General features: G+C 41.3%; 1 long non-coding RNA gene across 2 annotated transcripts in view; it reads right to left on the bottom strand.

Annotated features, from left to right (window-relative positions):
- Window positions 1–25,065, bottom strand: part of LOC135200152 (uncharacterized) — a 209,686-nt gene that overhangs the window by 174,524 nt on the left and 10,097 nt on the right. For both annotated transcript variants that reach the window (XR_010311215.1, XR_010311216.1), the window contains exon 2: window positions 7,841–7,939. This is a non-coding gene — a long non-coding RNA (uncharacterized LOC135200152). The remainder of the gene's footprint in view (window positions 1–7,840; window positions 7,940–25,065) is intronic.

Raw genomic sequence — 25,065 nt, 5'->3', positions numbered from 1 at the left:
TTTCATACTAACAAACCTGAGGTCTTTTAACATTAGGATTTACTAGCGCTAAGCTGGAAAACCGGTAGAATTAAAATTAAACTTGTGCGATCCAGGGACTATTGGCATCTATACCAGGTCATGGGGCATGTATACCCAGCATGCCCTCGGCGTCGTGTGACCGACACGCCAGTTTATACTTCTAACCCAGTAGATTGCTAGAGGGGTGGTTCGAGGTGGGCCTTTAACTGTTAAGACCTCAGGTTTGTTAGTTATGAAAAATACAAATTAGTTACAAATCTATCATTTGTTCATATACAAAACAAACCTTCGGTCTTTAAACTGAACTGGGAGTTTGCCACCTATATCCATTTCCGAATATTAGGAATATTCTAAGAGAATGGACTATAAACCCTTGAACCAAAGATATAAGGAAATCTATTGGTTTCCCTCACTGGGTGCTGGTATCATGCCATGGTTTATAAACATGGGGAAATAGAGGACCCCCCTTCTCATAAACCACTCCTGTCCCTTGTATCTGGATCTACCATCACCCCTCCCTTCCTTATTACCGAGAGGGGTGTGTTGCTACTGAAGATACTATACTCGAACATAACTTTACAGTATGGCTGACCACCTCACCTGCATCTAGTCCGTTCCAGCTCATGATTGTACATCCTCATACTGCCCATAGGTAAAGGAGTAGAAAAAAAGTAGTAAAGAAAAAAAGACAGTCATCCCATTCATTCTACTTTCATACCTTCATCTTAGACTAGGACACAAAAACTGACCCGCCAGGGGTACTGGATGAGCTATACCACTTGCTGGGCACCACCACTGGACCCAAGGAAAAGGTATCCAAGGATCTATGGGCAACGTCTTTTAAATAAAAGGAAGTGAAAGTAGTTTGGCGTTTCCAAAAACCAGCTTTCAGAATTTTCTCCACAGCTATATTCTTCTTGAATGCCAAAGAAGCACTCAAGCCTCTAATGTCATGAGCTCTAGCCCTCTCCTGGCTATCTGACCCCCCGTCTTCTGTCGTGTAGGCATTCCTGATCGTTTCTCTTAGCCAAAACGATATTGTATTCCTGGACACTTCCTTTTGTTCCGTCCTGTACTTACGAACAACATCCTGCACCCTGGCCTGCGGTGCCTTGTCCTCCTTAAGTACTCTCTTATTACCCTGACTGACGGGACACCAGAAGCATCTCATCTTTGTCATGATCTACAAAATCTGCCAGAGAAGGGGTATGGAAAAAGAGTCAAATCTGCCATCCACTATGAAGGGTTTTGAGTTTTGGCCACGAATTCTGGCACAAACTCGAATGCCATTGACTTCCAACCTCTCGAGTGCTTTACAATATATGACAGGCCATGTAGTTCCCCGACCCTTTTGGTTGAGCTAGGGCCAATAAGAAGACTGTCTCAGGACTCAGGCTCCTATCTGTGGACTGCCTTAGTGGTTTCGTAGGGGGTTTTGTCAGGCTACTCAGTACCATGGTCAAATCCCCAATCTGGGGCTTTCAGTTCCTTGGTGAACATAACTGCTCAAAGCTCTTCATCAACATGGTCAACTCCCATTGAAGAGAAAGTCTACGCATTTCATGCATAAGACTGAGGCTAGAGCAGCCCTGTACCCCTTCACCGAAGACACAGACATATGCCTTTCTGTCCTGAGATATATCATAAAGTCTGCTAATTGCTGAATAGTGGTACCAAGTCGAGACAAGTTCCCTCTACGACATCCAATCAGTATGCTGATCATTTTCCTTGGTATACTGCTGCCGATGACTGATATTTCCTGCCATCTGCGCTGCTGCTTTTTGCGAAAAAACTCTCGCTCGCAAGAGATACTCGAACAGTCTCCACCCGTGAACGTGATAGGGACTGTTCACCAACCAGTGGTACCTCTCCACGTGCGCAGACATAGCAGGTTGTTCCATGGGGCAACTCTCTCGGCACGTCTATCAGGAGTTCCAAGAGGTCCAAAGGAAACCATTCTGCCTTTGGCCATAACGGAGCTACCAGAGTCATTCTGAGGTTCTGAGACCGCATTACCCTGTTCAGAACCTGACGGATTAGACAAAATGGAGGAAATGCATAAGACATCCAGATTGTCCATGGGTGTTGTAGCGCATCTTTCTGCTACTGCCACTACGTCTGGGACAATACACTCCCAACTTTTGTTGTACCCTGGTTGCGAATAGGTCATATGATCGGCCTTTCCCACAACATGAGCATTCTGTCCACTACTTGTTGTGCAAGGACCACTCCATTACCCAGGATCTGATCCCTGCGGCTCAACTTGTCGGCCACTATGTTTCTTTTTCCCGGAATATATCTGGCCCTGATGTCTACTACGTTCTCTACAGCCCCCTGATGAGAAATTAAGTGAGCCGAGAAAACAATGTAGAAATTACGAAGCTAAGCTTTCAAAAAATGATTGATTCTTATTAGGCAAAAGACGAGAGAGCTTGTCAATCTCTCAAAAATGTTTGTTCAAGGCATATGCTTTAAACAATTTCGATTGAATGGAATAAACAGGTTGCTTACGACAGAGAAAGCGTATCAAATTAAGATTAATGAGTTAACTAAAATAATGAATTCTTTATTTTTCCTTAGCATTTTTGCACTGATTTATTTCCCCTTACATCTTGGAACTAAAATACTACGTAAATTCATCCAAGCCCTGCCACATCCACGATTATTTGTTTTTCTTTTCTTGTAATTGATATTTTTCCCTATATTGGTATCATATTTTTATCCTTCCTATGTAAGAAGGTACTGCACCTTATTAAATAACTGAACTGATTTCATGTATTAAAATTAGAGTAAAAACAAAGATTTTTACTTACCCTAAGCTTTGATAACAAAACAATATTCAAATTGTGTTTATTAGAAAACAATAATTCTTGATTCCATAATTACCCATTTGTTACTGAAGGTTGTTTTATGTTTAGTGTTCAAACGCTGCACTGAATGAGCTGGTCACAGAATCCAATTAAGAAAATTAGCTCATACCGAGCAATAACTTTGCACTAAAAGGCAAATAGTCAATAACATACAAATGTTTTCACTTTAAGTGTGCAACCTTTATAAAACAAAAAAACTTGCCATCAACAACTTTCCTTGCACTGTATCACAATCATTGTCATCTGATTCTCTCTTTACAGAGCTTTGAGTACAATGTGTCACTTCCCCTTCTTCAAACTGTGTGCAATCTTTGCCTGAATTCCATCTGGATCAGGTTCCATATATGCCCTTTTCTCAGTTTTCTGGCTCACTTCCTCTTTTTTATCACGTCCAAACTACCTTCATTTCCGAGATCTCAGGGGTCTCGATCCCTCAATAACTTCATCTGTCATATGATCTTTCCGACCATTATTATTATTATTAATACTGCTTAGTTTTCCAGACCTCTGAGTCTTAAGTAGACTCTTCTTGGGCTGGTTCTCAGGGATTAATCCTGAGAGAAAAATAATTAAGAATATTTTCATTTTTATTCCGTAGATAAACTGATCTTTGTCAGGACCATTTGGGCATTTAACAAGTAGATGTTGCTCTGTCATGGGTGCTTGACATCTAATACACTTCATTGGGTCAGCATGTGGTGTTGACATCAAGGGACCATTGCGAGAATCTTGTGTGTCCTATACGGAGCCTTGTTGGGATTAGTACCTCTTTTGATCTTTTTCTTTTTGTGAAAGAAGATGTCCTCCATGCATACACTGAACCTCAGTGTTTTGTGTATTTGTACCTCTCCCAAGACTCTTTCAAGGGTACACGGACGGGATGCCGAATGCACTTTTGTCGAAGGACAAGAAGCAGAAGCCAGGAAGCCGAACGGACAGAATGCCGAACAGACATAATGACGAACAGACACAATGCCGAACAGACATTAAGTCGAACGGACAAAATGCCGAATATTGCTAAGATTACGAAAGATAAATATAAGCAAAAATAATAATAGTTAACAATTTTTGACTTTTCACTAATTCGATCATTACTATTTAACGCTTGTTTAATTAACAATTACCTAGTTTACTAATACTGCTTTTGTGATAATATTTTTTTCTGTATTCAAATTTGACTATGGATTTTATTTTTTTCGAGTTCAACCATGGAATTCACTAAGACAGGACGTGGTGGCCGAAAATTGCTTCATAATGGATATTCATACGTTGTCGATAAAACTGTTAAAGAAACTACTTACTGGAGATGTGATCGGACGAAAAGTGTGCGATGGTAGAATTAGAACGATCAGTGATACCGAACATGGACAAGCTTCAGATCATTCACATCCTCCTGACGGTGCTCATAATACCATTTTAAAAGCTTTGGATAAAATGAAGACTACAGCAGAACAAACAGAAGAGGTAACAAGCCGTGTAATAAATAATGTCTTGGAAGAACTGCCGCTCAGCATTGCGGTTTCTTATACCTAAAAATGGAACACTCGCAAAATGGTAAGGCGAGCAGGAAAGAATGAAGAAAGTGAAGACTTGACATGACAAACCCGTGGCGAGAATTTTCGTCGTTATGAAACCACCTCTGTTACAATTTTATCGACAGAAAATAACTTGGAATTATTATCTAAAAAACAAGCATGGTTTGCCGATGGAACATTTGACTCCGCTCCTTTAAGCAAACAGCTTTATACCATGCATGCCATTGTTTTAAAAAAGTAAAACCTTCCTTACCGTTGGTGTATGTATTGCCAGTAACAAAGAAGAAAAATCATATGACGAAATTTTTGGATTTTTAAAAAGCAGAGGTGTTCAGGAGCCTGATTCAATAACTGTTGATTCGAAAGAACAACAATAAAATAGCATTAAAAAGAACTTTCCTAATACATCTATATCAGGTTGTTTCTTCATTTCGGCCAATGTTTATGGCGGAATATCCAGTCTTGTGGTCTACAGCAGTGGTATGTTGAACCCAGTAATGCTATTTCATCAAGCAGTTACAAGCACTTGCTTTCGTCCCACCTGCTGATGTACATGATTTATTTGACGAATTGGTGAATTCCTTAGATGCTGAAAACTGACTGAATTACTAAGTGATTTTTTGGTTTACTTCGAAAGTACGTGGTTAGGGATAATCCAGCGAGGTCGAAGGAGGAAACCATTGTTTGATGTGATTTGTGGTCTGTTCACACTAGAGTAGTGATAATTTACCGAGAAGAAACAATTCCCTTGAAGGCTAGCATCAGCTTTTTAAAAAGAGAATTAATGTAACCCATCCAACACTCACCAAATTACGAAAGGTTACCAGGAAATGAACAAGCATGTAATGAAATTCTAATTGAGCAGGCTTCTGCAGGATTCGATATATCACGACCTAACAAGAAATACGATGCCATTAAAGATAGAATAAAATCCATATTTTGTTCTTATGATAAGGACGAAGGATTAAGTGTTTCTACGATCTCTGGCTCACAATTTTTGAATATTTTACTTTTAAAAACATTGTCGAAATAAAATAATTTATCAAGCATTTTACTTTTATTTTGCTCCCTTTTGTCTTTTGTATGTGTCTGAAATTTTCAAAACAAACAAAGAAAAGGCCTTCTTATCGAATTTTCTAACGACTGAAAAACAAAAAAAAGCTATTATTGTTTTTTTTCTTATAGTCATAAATTTGAATAAATAAAAAAAAAAAAAATATATATCATTACAAAGCAGTATTAGTAAACTAGGTAACTGTTAATTAAACAAGCGGTTAAACTAGTAATTATCGAATTAGTGAAAAGTTATCTATATCTCTCAGCAAATGTTATCATCCTATTATTATTTTTGCTTATATTTATCTTTCGTAATCTTAGCAATATTCGGCATTTGTCCGTTCGACTTAATGTCTGTTCGGCAGTATGTTCTTATGTCTGTTCGGCTTTCTGTCCGTCGGCTTCCTGGCTTCTGCTTCTTGTCCTTCGACAAAAATGCATTCGGCATCCCGTCCGTGCACGCTTTCAAGAAAAGCTGACTGATGATTTTGAAAACTTGTTGCAACTTTCAGCACTAATGACATGGCCCACATCACTGTTTTAAAACGTTTTTCTCAACTCCTGGTTTCATGTCTTCCTTTATTTATAATGGAACACTCTTCACTGTCTAATTACCTCAGCTGCTTTTAGGATACTGTCCCTAATAATGACGGTCCTGGAGCTTTTTCTGTTCTTCATTTGTTTCCATTCTCTCATTCATTATTCAAATAAATGTTTTGATCATTCAATTCTTTCTTTCCTTTCAATTTTATTTCCTCAGTTTCATAACTTATGTTCTTTGCCATATAACAGCTTTTCCATCTTGCTTCACATATTTAGCCATTCTGGCCATTTTCTTTCTTTTTTCAGTTCGGTTAAGACTCCAACTCCATTCCCAAAGCCAAATTGGTCTGTAATTGCCCTTTGAATATACTAACTTCACCAACATTCTCAGAAGTCAATCCATACACCACTTTTGCCACATTTTCCATGCCTCCTTTCATTGGTTTCCAATTCACATTTTATTTTTTACCGTTTCCTGACACTTTCTCTATATACTCATTAACTTCATTCTAAGTTTTTAAGATTTTTATTCTTTCAACTGCCTCTGTTTCCTTGGGTAACAACAAAGCGCATAATAGTCGATCTTATGTTGCAATTCTCATTTCTGGTTTTAAGATGTCATTTAAACTCCCATCGTAAAGTCTTATGCAGAGGAGGAAAAATACTGAAATAATTATTAGTCAAAATTTCTTCCCAAAATCACCACTGACTCTACTTCACCACAACCATCTTTATCATTAATAAACATTATTATTTTTCAGATCACTGACTACTACAGGCGCCAATGGTCAACCAACCTGCGAAATCTTTTCAAGAAAAGTCTAAAAGATGTTGAGGAGCAATGTATCACATAACGCTGTAGCTTTCTTTTGAAATCTTGAGGACGTCATACGATGAACGGAGAAATGTCAGGGAGGCAACATGAGCATACTCTTCAAGGGAAAAGCAGTGGAAAGGTTCACGGATCTAAGCATTATGTCGTCAACGGCTGATATTATGCTAAGATTCGTGTATCTCCAACACTGGACAACTTCAATCAACTAAACTACTGAAGCTCTTTTCAGCAAACTTCTACAACATGAGCCACTCATATACATAAAAAGAAGGATCATCAGCAGATAAATACAGGTTCCCTTCCACACACACGTTCCAAAACCTTAAAACAATATATACTTATTGTCCACTCCTTTTTTAATATAACCATAATAAAGTTTACTATCCCTTTCTTGGTCCAACGAGACATTTCTGTAGTATCACACACATATGTACCTAAATATGGTTTGGAACAAGATTCCCAAACTGTGAATATACAGAGAATTAGCACTGCAAAACTAAAAATATCCTTTGCGCTTCTGAAAGACTAAGTATGTCTAGTTACATCCTTGGTGATTCTGTCCTTTTTAGTTACCAAATACTAACAAATTGTGTTAGCATTTTCTAATACAATACCTTTCTTTGAAAAATATGGATGGAACAAGAAACAATCCCAAAAAGAACAAAATGATGAAAATAGAAATAGTGTATGACTTTCCGGGAAACATTTCAGAGACAGATTGTTCCATGAGGAATATTAATATAAAAAATACAGTTGCAAAACCAAAATGGATACATTGTACTAATTAAACCAACTACTATACCATAGATACAATCAGTACAGTAGTTTATTCAAAACATTCTAATCTCATGCTGATAAAATTTAAGATAGACTTGAGGTTAACTGTTCACAGTTTCAATTGGAATTCAAAATAAAAAAAAAAATTATATGTTTTGCACTGTTTATCTCTTTGGTAATACTATGTATGTACGTATACTTACACTTGCAGATTCTTGTCCCTTGAGGACAAAGACTACAGAGGAAAATCACGACAGAGGAAGGACAACTTGGCAGCATGAATGATTACTACTTCCATCCTGCTGTAAACCAGAAAGCACCACTGTTTATTACCAATTCATTTAACACATAACGGTTTATCTAAATGGAAATACAGTAAACTAATTTAATAATCATCATTAAAAGATCAAAAGTACTGTAACAGCAGAATACTAGAATTTTTAAAATGTTGCTAGAGTACAGTACTTTACAATTGCAAATGACAAGTATGGAATAAAACAGTACATATTACATTTGCCAACATTCCAGTACATATTACATTTGCTAACTTTCCAGTACATACTAACATTTGCTAACATACTGCCTTGCTCATTTTACAATCACTAATAAAATGACAACATTTTTGTTCTCATGAATGTGTGGAAAACTACTCTCTTTAATTTGTTAATTTATATGTTTTTCTAATAACTGATCTCCTCTTCCCATTACCTCCTGCTACTTCTCTTGAAAGAACACATTCTTTGGAAGCTTCAATTGTTTCAATCAATAACTCCTGTGGGCTTGTTCCATATGAAATAGGGTTCATCTTCTGAATAATAATAATTAATAATAATAATAATAATAACAACAACAACAACAACAACAACAACGGCACACGATCAGGCCCTAAGAACCAGTTATGTCAAAGAACAATAGATATAAATAACATCACACCCACATGCAGGAAATGCAATATGAAAAATGAGACCACAAACCACATATCAAGTGAATGTTTGGCACTTGCACAGAACCAGTACAAAAAGAGGCTTTATTCAGCAGCAAAAGCCCTCCACTGGAGCCTGTGCAAAACACATCAGCTAATTTGTGGTAATAAGTGGTATGAACACCAACATGAGGGAGTGATAGAAAGCAATCAAGAAAAGATCTTCGGGGACTATTAGGGTATCAGAACAGACAGGGTGATATGTGCCAATAGACCAGACGTGACGTTGACTGACAAAATAAAAAAGTAAGTAGGGGGAAAACACCGCAGTGGATCCATCGTCATCGCATGGAACAGCCTTATTCACTCGATATTTAATTGGTGAAAACAAGAATATAATTACATCTTTAAGCACACCATTCAAAAGATGGAAGTTTCGTCAACATAATGTGATATATGAAAGCACCATACGAACTAAAATAAGCATGTGAGGTCTTCGTAAAATATGTCGTTCCAAGGCAGTTTTTGAAATCCAATATGGCGGCACCGCGTGACGTGCGTTCGTAAGCACAGCGGAGCCATAATCTTTCCCACCCTTCCCAGCACTCATTTGAACAATATTAGCATGTATATGTAACGTTTATTGATCTTACTCAAGATTGCAGTTGCAATCAGCACAATAAAACAACATTCTATTGCCTATATTAGTGAAAGTATGAAACTTCTTATTCCCGGGGTCATGGTTTGAACTGAAATTAATTTTTACCTTGTAATCGGTGGTTTTATCCTTATTGCCATCACAACTGAAACTCCTGTGCTTATTTGATTGTAATTAAACATGTTTTGGTCTTAATTCACCCAAATTGCACTTGAATTACGTTGCAGTTGCTGGTTCCTATGCACTCACTCCACAAACACATTTGCGGGGCAGCACACGAGTATACGGTTTATGTGGTGCAACAAGCTCTATTTCCTTAATTGTTTAGTTTACTCATTATTTAGTTTGACTTTACTTTGTTACTTCAAAATGTTTATTTAATTCAGGTCTATTAACCATTTATTGCAACCAAATTAACCCTAAAATGTTATATATATTTCTAAAGTAGATACAAGCAGACGGCAATATGACTCATCGTTGCCAATCTAGTGGAGCTTCACACATATGCCGATGGATTTACAAACTGTTTCCATGAATTCTAGTTGTCATAGTAATGCAATAATAAAATTGCTCTAAGTATATAGTATACTACAAATAGATATGCTAATTTCACTTATTTTCCCTAGTTTTTTTTTTTTTTTTGTGTAAGTCTTATACCAGTTTGGAGGGTAAAACACATAACAATTGGCAACACTGATAAAAAAATAGAAGAGCGCAAACAATGCCATTGGTACTATTCACAACCAAAACTGTGATATTTGAATCAGGAATCTAGTTACTTTTTCAACAAAGAATAATTTCAAATTGATAATCATGAATATGTAAAAAAAAATTATGCAATTCATGACCTTATACTGCCAATTACCTATTTATTTAAATAATTATCTAGTGCACACTTCTTCTTCTTCATTGACACAAGCGACTCCGCAAACATCAAGATGGCGTCAATCTTTCTAAATTCGGAGTTGTAAGTAAAAATTTCGATAGCGTCACAGAGGTATGTGTGCACTGCATAGAGCCAGACTTTCATTAACCTCTGTTTAATCTTAAAATATGACCTTAATTACTAACTTTGGAGAAAATACTAACGGTAAATTTTTACAGTAGTTCCAACTTCATTTTTCTAGAGTAATTATGTATTTTCATATGTGTTTTAATGTGTTCTGAATGGTTACGATAGTAATACTTTGGGGAAATTAGTTGTTTTTCAGTTACTAGCTTATACCCCCCCCCCTACTACATCCAACAAGGTTGGGGACCTTTTGGAATGCGGGTTTTGGGTGGGGGTGGGGTTAAATCACCATGGATACAAAACAGCATTTGAATTAATGAATAAGGAGCACCTACAGATCAAACCAACCTAACCTAACCTAGGATGTGGTCCCGCCCCGGTGCGGAGGCCCCCGGTACCCCCCCGGGGATAGTGTTTAAGGGGACCGTCCGCTGTGTTGTGTATTTTTTTTATTATACAAAATATATACATAATTTCCATATATGTTTTAGATATATAATACCTTCATCATAGAAAAATTTCAAGTCATTTGAGCAAAACTTTTAGTTTTATTAGCAAAAATTATAATTTACAAAAAAAAAATTTAGGTAGCGATTTCTCCGCTAATATGACATCAGTTGTATTGAAAATCATACCATAAAAGCTACTTTAAATACGGAATAATCCTGTGCGAACAGAATTGGCTCACAAGGAATTATGGGCATTTTCATTCCTTTCAATGATATCTTTCTCTCTAAAACTGGATAATAAATAACCGAGTAATGGTTACCAACATGCAAATAAGTATGTTTTTGAGTTATGAGCTCCCAAAGATTTGCTATATAAATTTTTGCTTTTTTCTTATAAAAGTCAAAACAACATTATTATATTACTTTATTTGTACTTTTATTGTTGATTTCTACATCAAGGATCCTGGTCCTCCCCCTAAAAAGTGGTATTAATACCCTAAGTGTGACACGAGACAATGATGTTGACGGCATGACATAAGACAATGAGGGAGCTGATACAATGAATTTCGTGTTTTTCTTTCAGCACACTCCTGGCCCTTTGCTAATTTTGCTAGCCTTTGTTGCTGAGTAGCCTTCTTGATCTTAGGTAACTTCAGCATTGCTATAAGTTCAAGAAGTTATAAAAACAACGTAAATAGCTAGTAACCAAACGCAAGTGAGTAAGTGAGCTTCAAACCCCTTTGACGTCCTGTGGCATAACTGAGTTCCATTCTCTGAGTCTCTCTCACCTATAAATAACTGCTCTGAGCAGCTCGCCTCCTTTCACACTGCCTTTCATTGCTACCAGATGTATGAGAATTTCGAAAAAAAATCTGAAAAAATCGCTGTATATATGCAAAAATAAACACGCAAAAAACGGATCCTGTCAAACTCAGATACAGACGCCGCAGTTCCGATGACGTCATCATTTAAAAACCACTATATCTTCATTATTTGTAAAAATAAATTGGCTGAAACTTCTGGAAAGCATGCACGGCATGTTCTGTATAGATACAAATAATAACAAGATTTTTTACTTTTTCAAGTTGACATGTCATCCGCCATAGCAGACGGTCCCCTTAAGTGACCTAACCAGATCAAACCAAACCTAACCTAACATAGGACACCTAACCTAACTAGGATGCGGTGCCCTGACCGGGGGGGCGGGTTTAAATGACCTAACTACAGATCAAACCAAACCTAACCTAACCTAGGACACGGTGCCCTGACCGTGGGGGACTCCGCCCCCTGTACCCCCCCGGATAGTGTTTAAATGACCTAACTAGATCAAAACCAACCTAACCTAACCTAGGACGCGGTGCCCTGACAGGGGGGGGCTCTGCCCCTCCGTACCCCCAGATAGTGTTTAAATGACCTAACCAGATCAAACCAACCTAACCTAACCTAGGAACCTAAACCTAACCTGGGAAGTATATTAGTTACAATACTAATTGAAATACAATTATAAATTTATCTTAATTGGATGGACACCCAAACGTTTTGATGGTTTATATCCAGACAAGAAGGTGTGGCTCATCTACAGTGTCGTCATCGTCGTCATCAGAAAAGATTCCCTAGGTGGTGATGGTGGCTGAGTGTCACTTAAAGGTGGATACAGTTTAGGAGCTTCAAGTAAAAATTGGTGCAAACTGAATCCTGGTAGTGCTTAATAAATAATACCTAGCAAGGTATGTTTCAAATAGTTCTTTTTTAATACCAGGCCTTTTAATCCCCTCTTAATATCTCGCCACAATCGTTCAATATTTTGAGTGAGAATGTTAGGATTATTGGGATCAAAAAATTTTCTGTGGGTTTACTTGAAAATGAGTGTATCAACTCTCACATTTTATTATAACAACTCGCCACGAAGTCACTGTAAATATAGAGACTGGTTTAATGTAGCGATTAATTAAAGGAATTAAAGTACACTTTTCCAATTGTCAGCACCAGGATCAATTAATACCTCAACAAAGAATTTTTTTGATGTTCTCTCTATACCACCAAACAACCAACACTGGGTAAGAGGGCGACCTTTATGGTACTTACTATGAGTAATTAGTGTTTCATCAATTTCCACTTCAAAATCAATACCACCGATGGGCTCCTGATTATTGTACCAAAACTGACTCACTCACTACAGAAACTTCTCCAATCAACACTGGTCTTTGATGAAATATTTAAATACTTAACAATTGGGGGATGTTTCCAAAATTCACTCAAAAACTGACAAAGAAAAATCATGAACTTCCATACCGGCAATTTAACTTTATCTAAAAATGACAATTTGTCAAAAATTGCTTTTTTTTCCTAACTATACAAACCTGAGTCCTTTAACAATAGGAAGGTAACTAGTGGCAAGCTGGAACAGTCGGAAGCTTCAAACAAGAGAGTTCGGTAGTTAACTGCTTGTCCGACAGTGCGCGTTGCAGCGCGACTGGGCAGGTGAAGAATCACTTTTGCTTAGGCCCAGGAAAAATTGCAGAGTGAGGGGTGGCATGAGGTGGGGGGACTTATATGTAAAGGACCTCAGGTTTGTATAGTTAGGAAAAATGATAATTGTTATGATACAATAAAGTTTTATACATACTTACCTGGCAGATATATACTTAGCTTTAGACTCCGTCGTCCCGACAGAAATTCAAATTTCGCGGCACACGCTACAGGTAGGTCAGGTGATCTACCGCCCTGCCCTGGGTGGCAGGACTAGGAACCATTCCCGTTTTTCTAATCAGATTTTCTCTCTTCCACCTGTCTCCTGCGGGGAGGCTGGGTGGCCATTTATCGTATATATCTGCCAGGTAAAGTATATGTATAAAACTTTATTGTATCATAACAATATCATTTTTATACATTCAACTTCAACCCTGTCAGATATATACTTGGTGGTGGGTAAGAGACAGCTAACTACTGAAATAGACAGGTAAACAACATATGTTGTAGGTAAAAATAAAACCTTGGTTCCTACCTGATTAGGCAGAAGACTTCGTGGCTACTGCCCAAGAGCTGCTTCGCCTCAAGAGCCTCAGCGAGATATTGATCTATGGCTAAGAGTTCTTGTGGGTCTGTCAATGGGGTCTTATCCACTTACTCAGCAGAGCCTAAAATGGCATTTGTCAATGGGTGCTAATCCACTAACATGACAACACACCTTATTCAAGGAGCACAACACCGATCCCGATCACCTGATCCTAACACCCGTGTTAGTTCTAAAGATTGAAAGGAGTTATCCCCAAACTCCTCACAAACAACCAATAACTCGAATCACACAAAATCATGCAAACATTATAGTACAAAAAAAAAAAAAATTTTGTACACCCTTACTAGTCAGATACACCCCGATTCCTTACTGATCAAGGAAAAGGAGACGGCCGCCTGTGGCGACATCTACGCCCCTGCCAGTAGAAAACCAAGAACAAAAATATCTAACAAGAGGGTTTAAAACGTACACATAAATAAATTAAAGATCAGTATTTGCTCCAAGTCCCAGCACCGTATCCGCTGACACAAACGGACCGAGAGAGAAGCATTTCTCATAAGTTACCCTTACATCCTTCAGGTAATGAGATGCAAAAAACCGAATTGCATCTCCAATATGAGTTCGAGGATGTCCTTCAGTGACATATTCCTTCGAAAGGCTAGTGACGTAGCAACTGCTCTAAATTCATGAGCTTTAACTCTTAGAAGTTTTGAAGGAGTCATCTGGGCAATTATTGTGTGCCTCAGTAATAACACTTCTTACAAAGAAGGCTAAGGCGTTTTTAGACATGGGTCTTTTCGGGTTCTTTACAGCACACCAGAGACCTTGTTGACAACCTCTCATCTGCTTCTTTTTACTAAGGTAAAATTTAAGAGCTCTGACTGGGCAAAGAGACCTTGTCTCTCTACCTACTAGGTTAGACAGGCCCTTCACTTCAAAGCTCCTGGGCCATGGCTTTGAAGGGTTTCTCGTTTTTCGCCAGAAACAATGTCTGGAATGAACAGATAGCAGCATCTCCTTTAAAGCCAACACAAGAATCTAGAGCGTTGTAAAATTCGTTCGTTCTTTTTGGCTGTAGCGAGGGGGACAACAGGAATAGTAAACACTTCCTTGTAATGTCTCGAAAGGAGGCAAGGTGTGGAGGTTCGAACTTTTCCGAGGTCAGGAAGCTCAGGACCACGTCCAGATTCCAGCTCGGAGTTCTCGGAGTTCTAGACTTTGAAGTCTCGAATGACCGAATCAGATCGTGAAGATCCTTAGTTTTCAGCTAATTCCAGGCCTCTATTCCTGAATACGGCTGACAGCATACTTCTGTATCCCTTGATGGTGGTAACAGAAAGGTGCGATTCCTCCCTAAGGAAAAGAAGGAAATCGGCAATGTTGGTCACAGAGGTATGGAGGAGGACAGCTTTCCTTTGATTCGACACCATCTCCTAAAGACTTCCCACTTCGATTGATAGACTCGCATCGTTGAAGACCTGCGGGCTCTAGCGATAGCGCTTGCAGCTTTGCGAGAAAAGCCCCTCGCTCTGACGAGTCTTTCTATAGTTGAAAGGCAGTCAGAGCAAGAGCGGGGAGGTTTTGATGATACCTCTCGAAGTGGGGTTGTCTGAGCAGATCTGTTCTGTTTGGAAGAGATCTGAGGAAGTCCACCGTCACTCCAGTACCTCTGTGAACCAATCTTGAGTGGGCCAAAATGGGGCTATGAGTGTCAACCTCGTCCCCTTTGAGGCCACGAACTTCCTGAGCACTTCCCCAGGATCTTGAATGGGAAACGTGGTGAACAGGTCTATGTGAGGCCTCCCCAACAGAGACCAAAGTCTTTAACACACTTCTGAGTGGAGGGTCCATTCTGTGGGAAGGACCTGGTTCCTCCTGCTCAGCCTGTCTGCTCTCACGTTTCCTCTCTCCCTGGACAAATCTCGTCAGGAGGGTTATATTTCTCTCCTCTACCCAGAACCAACAGATCTCTCGCCAGTTCGAAGAGGGAGAACGAATGAGTCCCGCCTTGCTTTCGTATATATGCCAGAGCGGTGGTGTTTCCGAGTTGACCTGGACCACCCGTCTCTGCCTATTGACTCGAAGCACTTGAGGGCAAGGTGTATGGCTACGAGTTCCTTGCAGTTGATGTGCCAAGACACCTGTTCCTTTGTCCAGGTGCCCGACACTTCTCTTGTTCCTAGAGTTGCTCCCCATCCTGTCTCCGAAGCGTCGGAATACACACTTGGCTTGGGTTCCGAATGGCAAGGGACAAGCCCTCGTTCTTCTCGAGAGGGGGCAACCACCACTTTAAGTGATCCTTCACTTCCAGTGGGATCGGGAAACGAGTCTGACAGTTGCCCTGTTTTCCAACTCCAGACTTTCTTTAGGAAGAATTGCAGGGGGCGAAGATGAAGTCTCCCTAGGAAAAGAACTGTTCCAGCGAGGAAAGGGTCCCCAGAAGGCTCAACCATTCCCTTGCTGAACTGCGTTCCTTCTCTAAGAAGTTCGAGACTTTTATACAGCCTCGCATGAGTCTCTCCTGCGAAGGAAAAACTCGAAAACCAAAACCCCGAGAATCCATCTGAATCCCAGATAACCAGGTTCTGGCTGGAGATCATCTGAGACTTCTCGAGGTTTACGAGTAATCCTAGCGGACCGTATCAGGTCTAATGTCGATGTCAGGTCCTCCAAACACTGGCTCTCCGATCTGGCCCTGATGAGCCAGTCGTCTAAGTAAAGGGAGATGTTTTTATTCCCTTTAAATGAAGCCACTTTGCTACATTTTTCATCAGGTTCATGAAAACCTGAGGAGCTGTAGACAGGCCGAAACACAAAGCCCTGAACTGATAGAAACTTTCCCTTTATCATGAATTGAAGGTACTTCTTCGACAAAGGATGAATGGGAACGTGGAAATAGGCATCTTGCAAGTCGAGGGAGACCATCCAATCTCCTGGACATAGGGCTGACAGAACCGATGCAGACGTTTCCCATGCGGAACTTTTCCTTTTCCACAAATCGGTTCAGCACACTTACATCTAGAACTGGTCTCCACCACCCCGAAGCCTTCGGGAGTAGAAAAAGGCGATTGTAAAATCCCGGGGAGTGGGGATCCAGCACCAGCTCGATGACCCCACCCCCTTGTTCCACACCTGTTCTACCATCCCTTGTAGGAGCGTATCTCTCAGAACAGGGTCTTTGTATCTCGTGGACAGTTCCCGAGGAGTTGAAGTCAGGGAGGTCTGTCCTTAAAGGGATGATATATCCCTTCATCAGAAACGACAGCGACCAGGAGTCGGATCTCTCATGGCCCAGGCTCCGCATATTCCAGGAGCCTGTCGCACCTACCAGGTGTTTGGAGGGGGGTCTGAAATCATTTGCCCTTTTTCAAGGGCTGGAAGGCTGACCTTCCTCTCGTCTGAATTCTTCCTTTTGGAGGGGGGTCGATGTAGTAGGACCTCCACGAAAGGGCGGCTGAGACGGATGAGTAACTTTCTTTGCAGCAGAGGACACAGGTCTGTTCTTCTTTGCTGACTGTACAAGAAGGTCTTCAGTCGCCTTCTCAGTCAGTGAGTGAGATATATCCTTCACTAACTGAGAAGGGAACAGATGGTCAGATAAAGGAGCGAACAGCAAAGCAGGTTCTCTGGGTAGGAGAAACAGCCTTCGTCAAAAAGGAGCCAAAAACCGCTCTCTTTTTTAGTATACCCGCTCCAAAGAGGGAAGTCACTTCTCCTGAGCCATCTTGGACCGCTTTGTCAATACATGCCAGAATGCTATGAAGCACTCCTGGGCTGAGACCTTCTGAGTCTTGGGTCTTCTTTGCCAAAACCCCAAGGGACCAGTCCAGGAAATTAAACACCTCCAGCACGTGAAAAAGTCCCTTGAGGAGGTGGTCTAACTCAGACATGCCCCACGTCGTTCGAGCCGATGATAAGGCGTGTCTCCTGGAAGAGTCGACAAGACTCGAGAAGTCTGACTCCGCCGATGCAGGGAGAGACAGGCCCATGGTCTCTCCTGTCTCGTACCAAATGCCTCTCCTCCCTGTCAGTCTGGCGGGAGGCATGCAGAAGACAGTCTTCCTCAGTTCTTTCTTAGAGTTCATCCAAGAACTAAAGACTGGAGCGCCTTCTTCATTGAAATAGCTGGTCTCATTTTCAAGAATGAAGAGGACTTAAGAGGCCTTAGTACTCGGAAAGAGCGAGCGAGGAGAAGGAGGGGCGGCAGGGCTCAGCGAATCTCCATATTCCTCGCGCCCGGCTGGCGCCTCGCGCCTGGCTGGCTCCTCGCGCCTGGCTGGCTCCTTGCGCCTGGTAGGCTCCTCGCGCCTGGCTGGGCTCCTCGAGCCTAACTGGCGCCTCGCGCCTGGAAGATGCCTCATGCCTAGAAAGCGCCTCGCGCCTGCTAGGATCTTTCGTACCTGGCTGGCGCTTCTTGTCTGGATAGCGCCTCGCACCTGGAAAGTTCCTCTTGTCTGGAAGGGGCCTCTCGTCTGACTGGCGCTTCTCACCAAATAGGTTCTTTTAGGATCTGAAGAATGAGGATCAGAAGACAGGACCTCTGGCGCCTCGCGCCTGGAGGGAGGAACCTCGAGCACCCAGCGGACCTTTTGATAGGAAGAGTGGTATCCTTCCTACGAGGAGGTTCCTTGGAGAGTACTCCAACCAAGGAGGAGATCTGCTCTTGCAAATTCAGCAGGATCTTCATGGTAGCCACATCTCTGTCCTTGTCAGAAGGAGGAGAGGGCGATCTGGAAGGCGCCTGGGGCTCCCTACAGCAACGGGAGTCAAAAAGGCTCTCTTTGATTACCGAGGGGGCTTCTTCTGGAAGTGCTCGGGACTTGAATTAAGAGCAGGCGCTTTCCAGCTCCTCTTCAAGGGGCGAGAAAGATCCGTGTCTTTCCACCCGCGCCTAGGTGAAGATGACTCTGATGATGAGAAGCACTCACGTAGGACGCAGTCTGAGGCGATACAGAGCCCTGCCGAAGGGACGCCTGACCGGTGGGGAACCTCCACAACCTCTGTACGGCTTTCGACATTCCTTCTCCTCTGGGCCAGGGAGCTTAGAAGAGGTCTAGGCCTGGGAGCGTTGCAGAGCCGATCAGACGCCCCCTCCACTACACTGGGGACAGTCACATCACTGTCCACTGTTACATCATAACCACTCTGCTTACCTTCTAATGCCGCCATTTTGACCTGCACTCTTTGAAGGGTAGCCTTCAGATCCGCAATCTCCATTGCTGAATCTGTAGGATTTGCAATAGGTGAAGGGGTGATACAGAGGGAGAAGGATTAATTATTGCATGAGGGGAAGAAGCTACAAAACTAGATACTAGCTCGTTAGACCTAGATCTAACTTAGGCTTTTGGAGGAAGCTTTTCTCAGTCTATCCCTTTCTAGCTTCTTCAAATAAGAAGTTAGAGTCTTCCATTCTTCAGCACTTAAACTCTCGCACTCTTTACAGGTGTTAGCCAAAGAATATTCATAATCTCTACAATGCCTGCATACAGTGTGAGGATCTACCGAAGCCTTCTGCATCCTCACCCTGCAGCCCTCATTCACACAAACTCTCACAACAACACTCGAGTCAGACATCAGAAAATCCAAAAGCAAGTCCAAGAAAAAAGTCCACGAAGCGTATGCCAATACAACGATCCAAGTACGTCACCAAAAGTCGGCCAAGAAGATCAATTGTGATGAAAAAGAATTCCAGTCAGGAGGTACCAACAACAATGTTGACAGTACCAGCGACAGAGAAAATCTTATTAGAAAACGGGAATGGTTCCTATCCTGCCACCCAGGGCAGGGCGTAGATCACCTGACCTACCTGTAGTGTGTGCGCGAAATTTGAATTTCTGTCGGGACGACCGAGGTCTAAGCTAAGTATATATACTTGACAGGGAAGTGAATGTATAAAAACGCCAATTTCAACAAATTGCCATTTGTTCCGATATGTAATACAAACCTTTCGGTCCTTTAACAATAGGAAGACACTTCTTTGGTGGAAGGAATCTGAGTCTTAAGAACAGAACTGGTGTTCACCCAACCTTGGATTACCTCCCTGGTCGTAAGAGCAGAGGGAGGGATCCTAGCCTCTGCCCAATTGATCGGGGTATGTACCGCAGGATCAATGGTCAGACTTCTGGACCCAAGTAATAAGAGAGAGGCAAGCTACCTCTTAAAACTAGCAAGCAAGAACTTTTTCCTGTTGCAAGAGGCAACATAAAGTTATGGGTTTGTCTCTTGTTGGCTTCCACTCCCCCCCCCCCCCCGCTTGGGGGAAGTGGTGGATATTTACTCCTATCTCTAATGAAAGGGATAGGATGGGCTCAGTCAAGTAGCTTACCTACATCTTGTCCTTTTACAGCGAGATGGCGACCGTGTCCCTCTGCCCACAGGTAGAGGGGAGAAAAAGATGGGGAAGAGAAGCCAGTCACACTCTCATTCACTCATCCATTCTTACAGTCACACCAGGACTCGATGCTGTTCTGCCTGCTTGGGTGTTGGGTAAGCTACACAACGTGTGAGCAGCCACCACGGATCCCAAGGAAAAAGTATCCAAGGACCTGTGGGCAATATCCCGAAGGTATGGAGGAGGTGAAGGGGTGGTCTGGGTTGGCCCATAACCCTGCCTTCAGGACCTGCGCCACGGAGAAGTTCTTGCGGAATGCAAGGGAAGGACCAATGCCTCTGACTTTGTGGGCTCTCGGACGAAGGGTACGGATGTCGTCGCTACCATCAGCCTCGTACGCCCTCCTGATTACCTCACATTGCCAGAAAGAAAGTGTGTTCTTTGATACTTCTTCTTGGTCACCCGGTGCTAACGAAGAGGCGTCGACACTCAGGCCTGAGGTCCGAGTTCTCTTCAGATAGCGTCGTAGCACCCTCACAGGACAAAGCAGCATCTCATCCGTATCATTGTCGGTGAAATCCAATAGGGAGGGGATTGTGAAAGACTTAAACCATGTCGTCAGGGATTGACGGATTCTGAGTCTTAGCTACCAAAGTTTCGGGACAAAATCGAGCGTCACAGATCCCCATCCCCTGGAATTTCTAACATCGAAGGAAAGACCATGAACTTCCCCTAGTTAGATTAGATTAGATTATAAAATTTTTGGCACATAGCCAAGCGCGGAGCCGAGGGGCCATTCAGCGCATATATATCTTTAAGAATAAAAGTCACTGTCGTACAAACAAATATACACACAACCGATTAACATACAAATCATTCATTCATAAAAACCAAACAAGAAGCCTAAAACAATCAAGAGAAAAATTAAAAATTCATAAAAAAGACCAATATTCTTTAAAATGTCATAATTTGCTCTGCCTGAGCACCTTCACCTAAAATATCGGCAAGAGACTTATTTGCCAGCAAACAAGCTCTACGTTTGTTTTCAAAATGAGGGCACTCCACCAAAATATGCACCACAGTCAAATCCACATGACAAGTGGGAACAGCGAGGAACCTGCCTATCCGCTCCACTCATCATTAGATACCCGTGATTATATTTAGTGTGGCCAATGCGTAATCTAGCTAAAACTATTTCAGACCTTCTATCCATCCGGCTATTAGAGGCCAAGGATGAACAGAAGGCCTAATCGATTTCAATTTAAGATTATTATCTAAAGTAGACCAGTGGGCCTGCCACTGGTCTCTACAATAAAATCGAATGGTACTTTTAAAATCAGATACAGGGACGCCCATGTTGGAAATGTGCCTAAGCCTAGTTGCAGCCTTAGCAGCAGCGTCGGCTCGCTCATTTCCAACAATTCCAACATGGGACGGAGCCCAACAAAACGTAACAGAAAATCCTCTTCTATTAATTAAAGATAAAACCAATCTTGTACTTCTTGCACTAAAGGGTGGCAAGAGACTAGGCTTTTTAGAGAAGATAAAACACTCAAAGAGTCGGTAAAAATGGTAAAAACCTTGTTAGTACAAGAACTATATATTTAAGAGCAGTCAAAACTGCCAGCAGTTCAGCTGTAAAAACAGAAGAATTAGAAGGAAGCTTCTTTTTAATGATATTACCACTAGTCACTACAGAGCAACCAACACCATCAGAACCCTTCGAGCCATCAGTAAATATATGATGAGAATCACCATGTTCGGAAGCATGGTCCAAGAAACTTGCCCTCAACTGATCACCAGAACTGTTGCTCCTGCGTCCCTAATTGGGCAGATTTCTAAAGTGGCCTATTCCAAGGAGGAAACTTTGAGGGCGAAATTTCAGCTACTGCAGGGGGAAGTAATCCCACCTCCCTGGCAGAGCTTGCTTAGTCGGACTCAAGCGGCTTGGCAGTCTCGGTCTATTTGGGGCTCTGTCAGTTGGTTCTCTAACGTACTTATAGTTAGGGTTTAGCTTTGACGTAAGTATTCTTGATATGACTCTCAAGCCTAATTCTCCCTACGGATAAATAGTGGGGTAAAACCCGACTCAAACATATAGGCTTCTACTGGTGAAGTTCTATAGGCTCCCGTACAAATACGTAAAGCCATATTATGGACAACATCTAATTTCTGCAGTGTTGTCTTGCATGCACAACCATAAATTTGGCAAACCATAATCAATTTTGCTTAGGCATAAAACCTGGTACATCCTCAAAAGGGTGATACGATCTGCCCCCCCAGTTAAAATTAGATACAACTTTAAGTATATTAAGTCGAAGCTTCACGTTACATACAACTTCATTAACATGTTGAGTAAAAGTTAAATTTTCTTTTTATCAAATGTAACACCTAGATACTTAATGCTATCTTCATAAGGTAAAATTGAATCGTTTAAAAACAACGTAGGGATCTCTTCCACTCTTCTTAATCGACAAAATCGTATAGCTTTGGTTTTTTCTGGTGAAAATTTGAACCCTTTAGCACTGGCCCATGAAGTTGAAGCATTAATAGCAGTCTGGATCATTTGACAAGCTTCAACAGCTGTGGACTTACTACAGATTATTGCATAATCATCAGCAAAGGCCAGACCATGCACCCAACAGGAACTTGTTCTAGTAGACCGTTTACAGCTACATTAAAGAGTGTTGGACTAAGGACGCTCCCTGAGGTAACCCTTCTTCTGAGGGTAAGCAGAAGAAATGTAAGAGCCACTCTTACTTTCAGGTAACGTTCGACAAAAAATCTTTTAGACAATAGAACAAATTACCCACAACACCCCACTCTACAAGTTGCAAAAAGGATACCCCCTCGCCAGGTAGTGTCGTAGGCTTTTTCTAGGTCAAAGAACACTGCAACAGTCTGGTTTTGCACAGCAAAAGCAATTCTGTATCTCCCGAGTAAGGAACATCAAAGGGTCAGAAGTACTTCTATTTTTCCTAAAGCCAAACTCGCCGATTAGATAAAAGATTCTTTTGAATTCCAAATAACCACACAAGTCGAGCATTGACCATCCTCTCATAAATCTTGGCTAACACAACTGGTTAGAGCAATTGGCCTATAAGTTCTTAGGAAGGAAGGAATCTTTCAAAGGTTTTAAAACAGTACAATAATCGATATCTTCCAAGACTCTGGTGAAGTTCCTGAAAGCCAAAAACTGTTTTTAAATGTCTAAAAGAAATTGTTTTGTACTTCTAGGCAAATTAAAAATCATTGAATAGAGTATACATCTTCCCCAGGAGATGTTGGGGTAGATAACGAGATTGCATGATCTAATTCTTTCATGGTGAAACGGAAGATTATACGACTCTGAATTTAAACTAACAGCAGGAACAACCGTGGTACCGTACCCTAATATTCCTGAATGCAGGAGAGTAATGTAGGGCACTAGTATATTGGAGAAATGCCTACAAAGGTTTCTGCAACTTCTCCAGAATCAGATATGAAGAAGCCATCAATTTCAAAATAGGCAAGGGAGAGTGGAGAAATTTCCCTTGCAGCTTTCGGATTCTGTTCCAGACAAACGGACATAGGGGAATCATATTTAATTCCCTTATATATCTGATAAATGATTCCCTCTTTGCCTGCTTAAATGTTTTCTTTTGCTTAGCAAGAGCTCTTTTATAGATAATTTGATTTACCAAGCAAGGATATCTACGATATCTCTTGTAGCAAAGTTCTTGTTATCTTTCGGCTCAAGGCGCATGCATCACACCACCAAGGTACTAGAGGACGACGAGGCTGACCAGAAGTTCGAGGAATAGACAGCATGGCACCGCACAGCAATATACTGATTAAATACTCATAAGCGGATGTTGGGCTCTGAAAATCTTTTATATCTTGATCAACTTCAGTAGATTTTTTGAATAATCCCCAGTCAGCCTCCCCTACCTTCCATTTTGGTAAACATGGAGATGGAATATTTTTCATAAACTTTAAGTGAATGGGCCAATGATCACTGCCATGATCATTCTGGTCTACTACCCACTGGTAATCTAACCTCAAGGACGAAGAGCAGATAGTGAGGTCAATGGCTGAGTCAGTATTATGAAAAACATCATGTCTTGTATAGGGGGAACCATCCAGTCATCAAAGTGATGTCATTTAAGTCAAGCAGCTGTTCTATTATTAACCCCACCGGTCGCAGTTTGGCTCACCCCAGAGGGTGTGCTTGGCATTAAAATCCCCCATCAAAATGAAGGGTTTATGAAGCTGGTCTATCAATGTCTGAAGATCATTTAATTCTAGCTGACGAGGATTACCCTGCGCATCCTGTAATCTACTTTCTAATGATGGATCTAGGTATAAAGAACAAAGTGATATCCATTTATAATTGAAAACTTGAACTGCACAAGCCTGCAACACAGTGTTCAATTGAACAACCCTATGATTAACAGACTTGCGGACTATGATGCCTGTGCCTCCCTGAGCACGTCACCCCCTATCAGGGGTGGAGACCTATGGAATGAATAATTAAAACAACCCAAGTTGGGAGTGTGCTCTCCCAACTTTGTCTCCTGAAGACACATTGCAGATAGATCATGATCCCTAAACAGAACCCGAACTTGCTCTCTATTTGGTATAAAGCCACGGATGTTCCACTGCATGAGAGCCATTATTTAGAGGAAGGCATCTTAAAATTCCCTACTAATTTAGGAATCTGTGTCCTGGTGAGAGAGATCTTTTCAGTTTTACCTGTACTATTTGACCTAGATCTAGGTGTTACAGATCTTTTAGAAGATGGGCTTTCACTTGCCCTTTCAGTTTTACTTTTGTTTTTTCTATGATTACTGAGTGACCGTGAATGAGGCGAAGAGGGAGAAAGGGCCCTCTTCTGACGAATAAAGAGGGCCTCTATCTCCTCACCGTCATCTCCACGGTGCACTGTAATGTCAAGATCAGGTGAGGGCTCAATGTCAGGCAATGTCCCTGACAGAGAGAAGTCATCAAACATATTGAGACCTGGCTTGAACCCTTGAACCAACAGGGTCCCCTGGCTTG

This window comes from Macrobrachium nipponense, chromosome 26 (assembly GCF_015104395.2).
Source record: "Macrobrachium nipponense isolate FS-2020 chromosome 26, ASM1510439v2, whole genome shotgun sequence".
Taxonomy (NCBI): domain Eukaryota; kingdom Metazoa; phylum Arthropoda; class Malacostraca; order Decapoda; family Palaemonidae; genus Macrobrachium; species Macrobrachium nipponense.
This window is presented reverse-complemented; position numbering and strand designations above follow the sequence as displayed.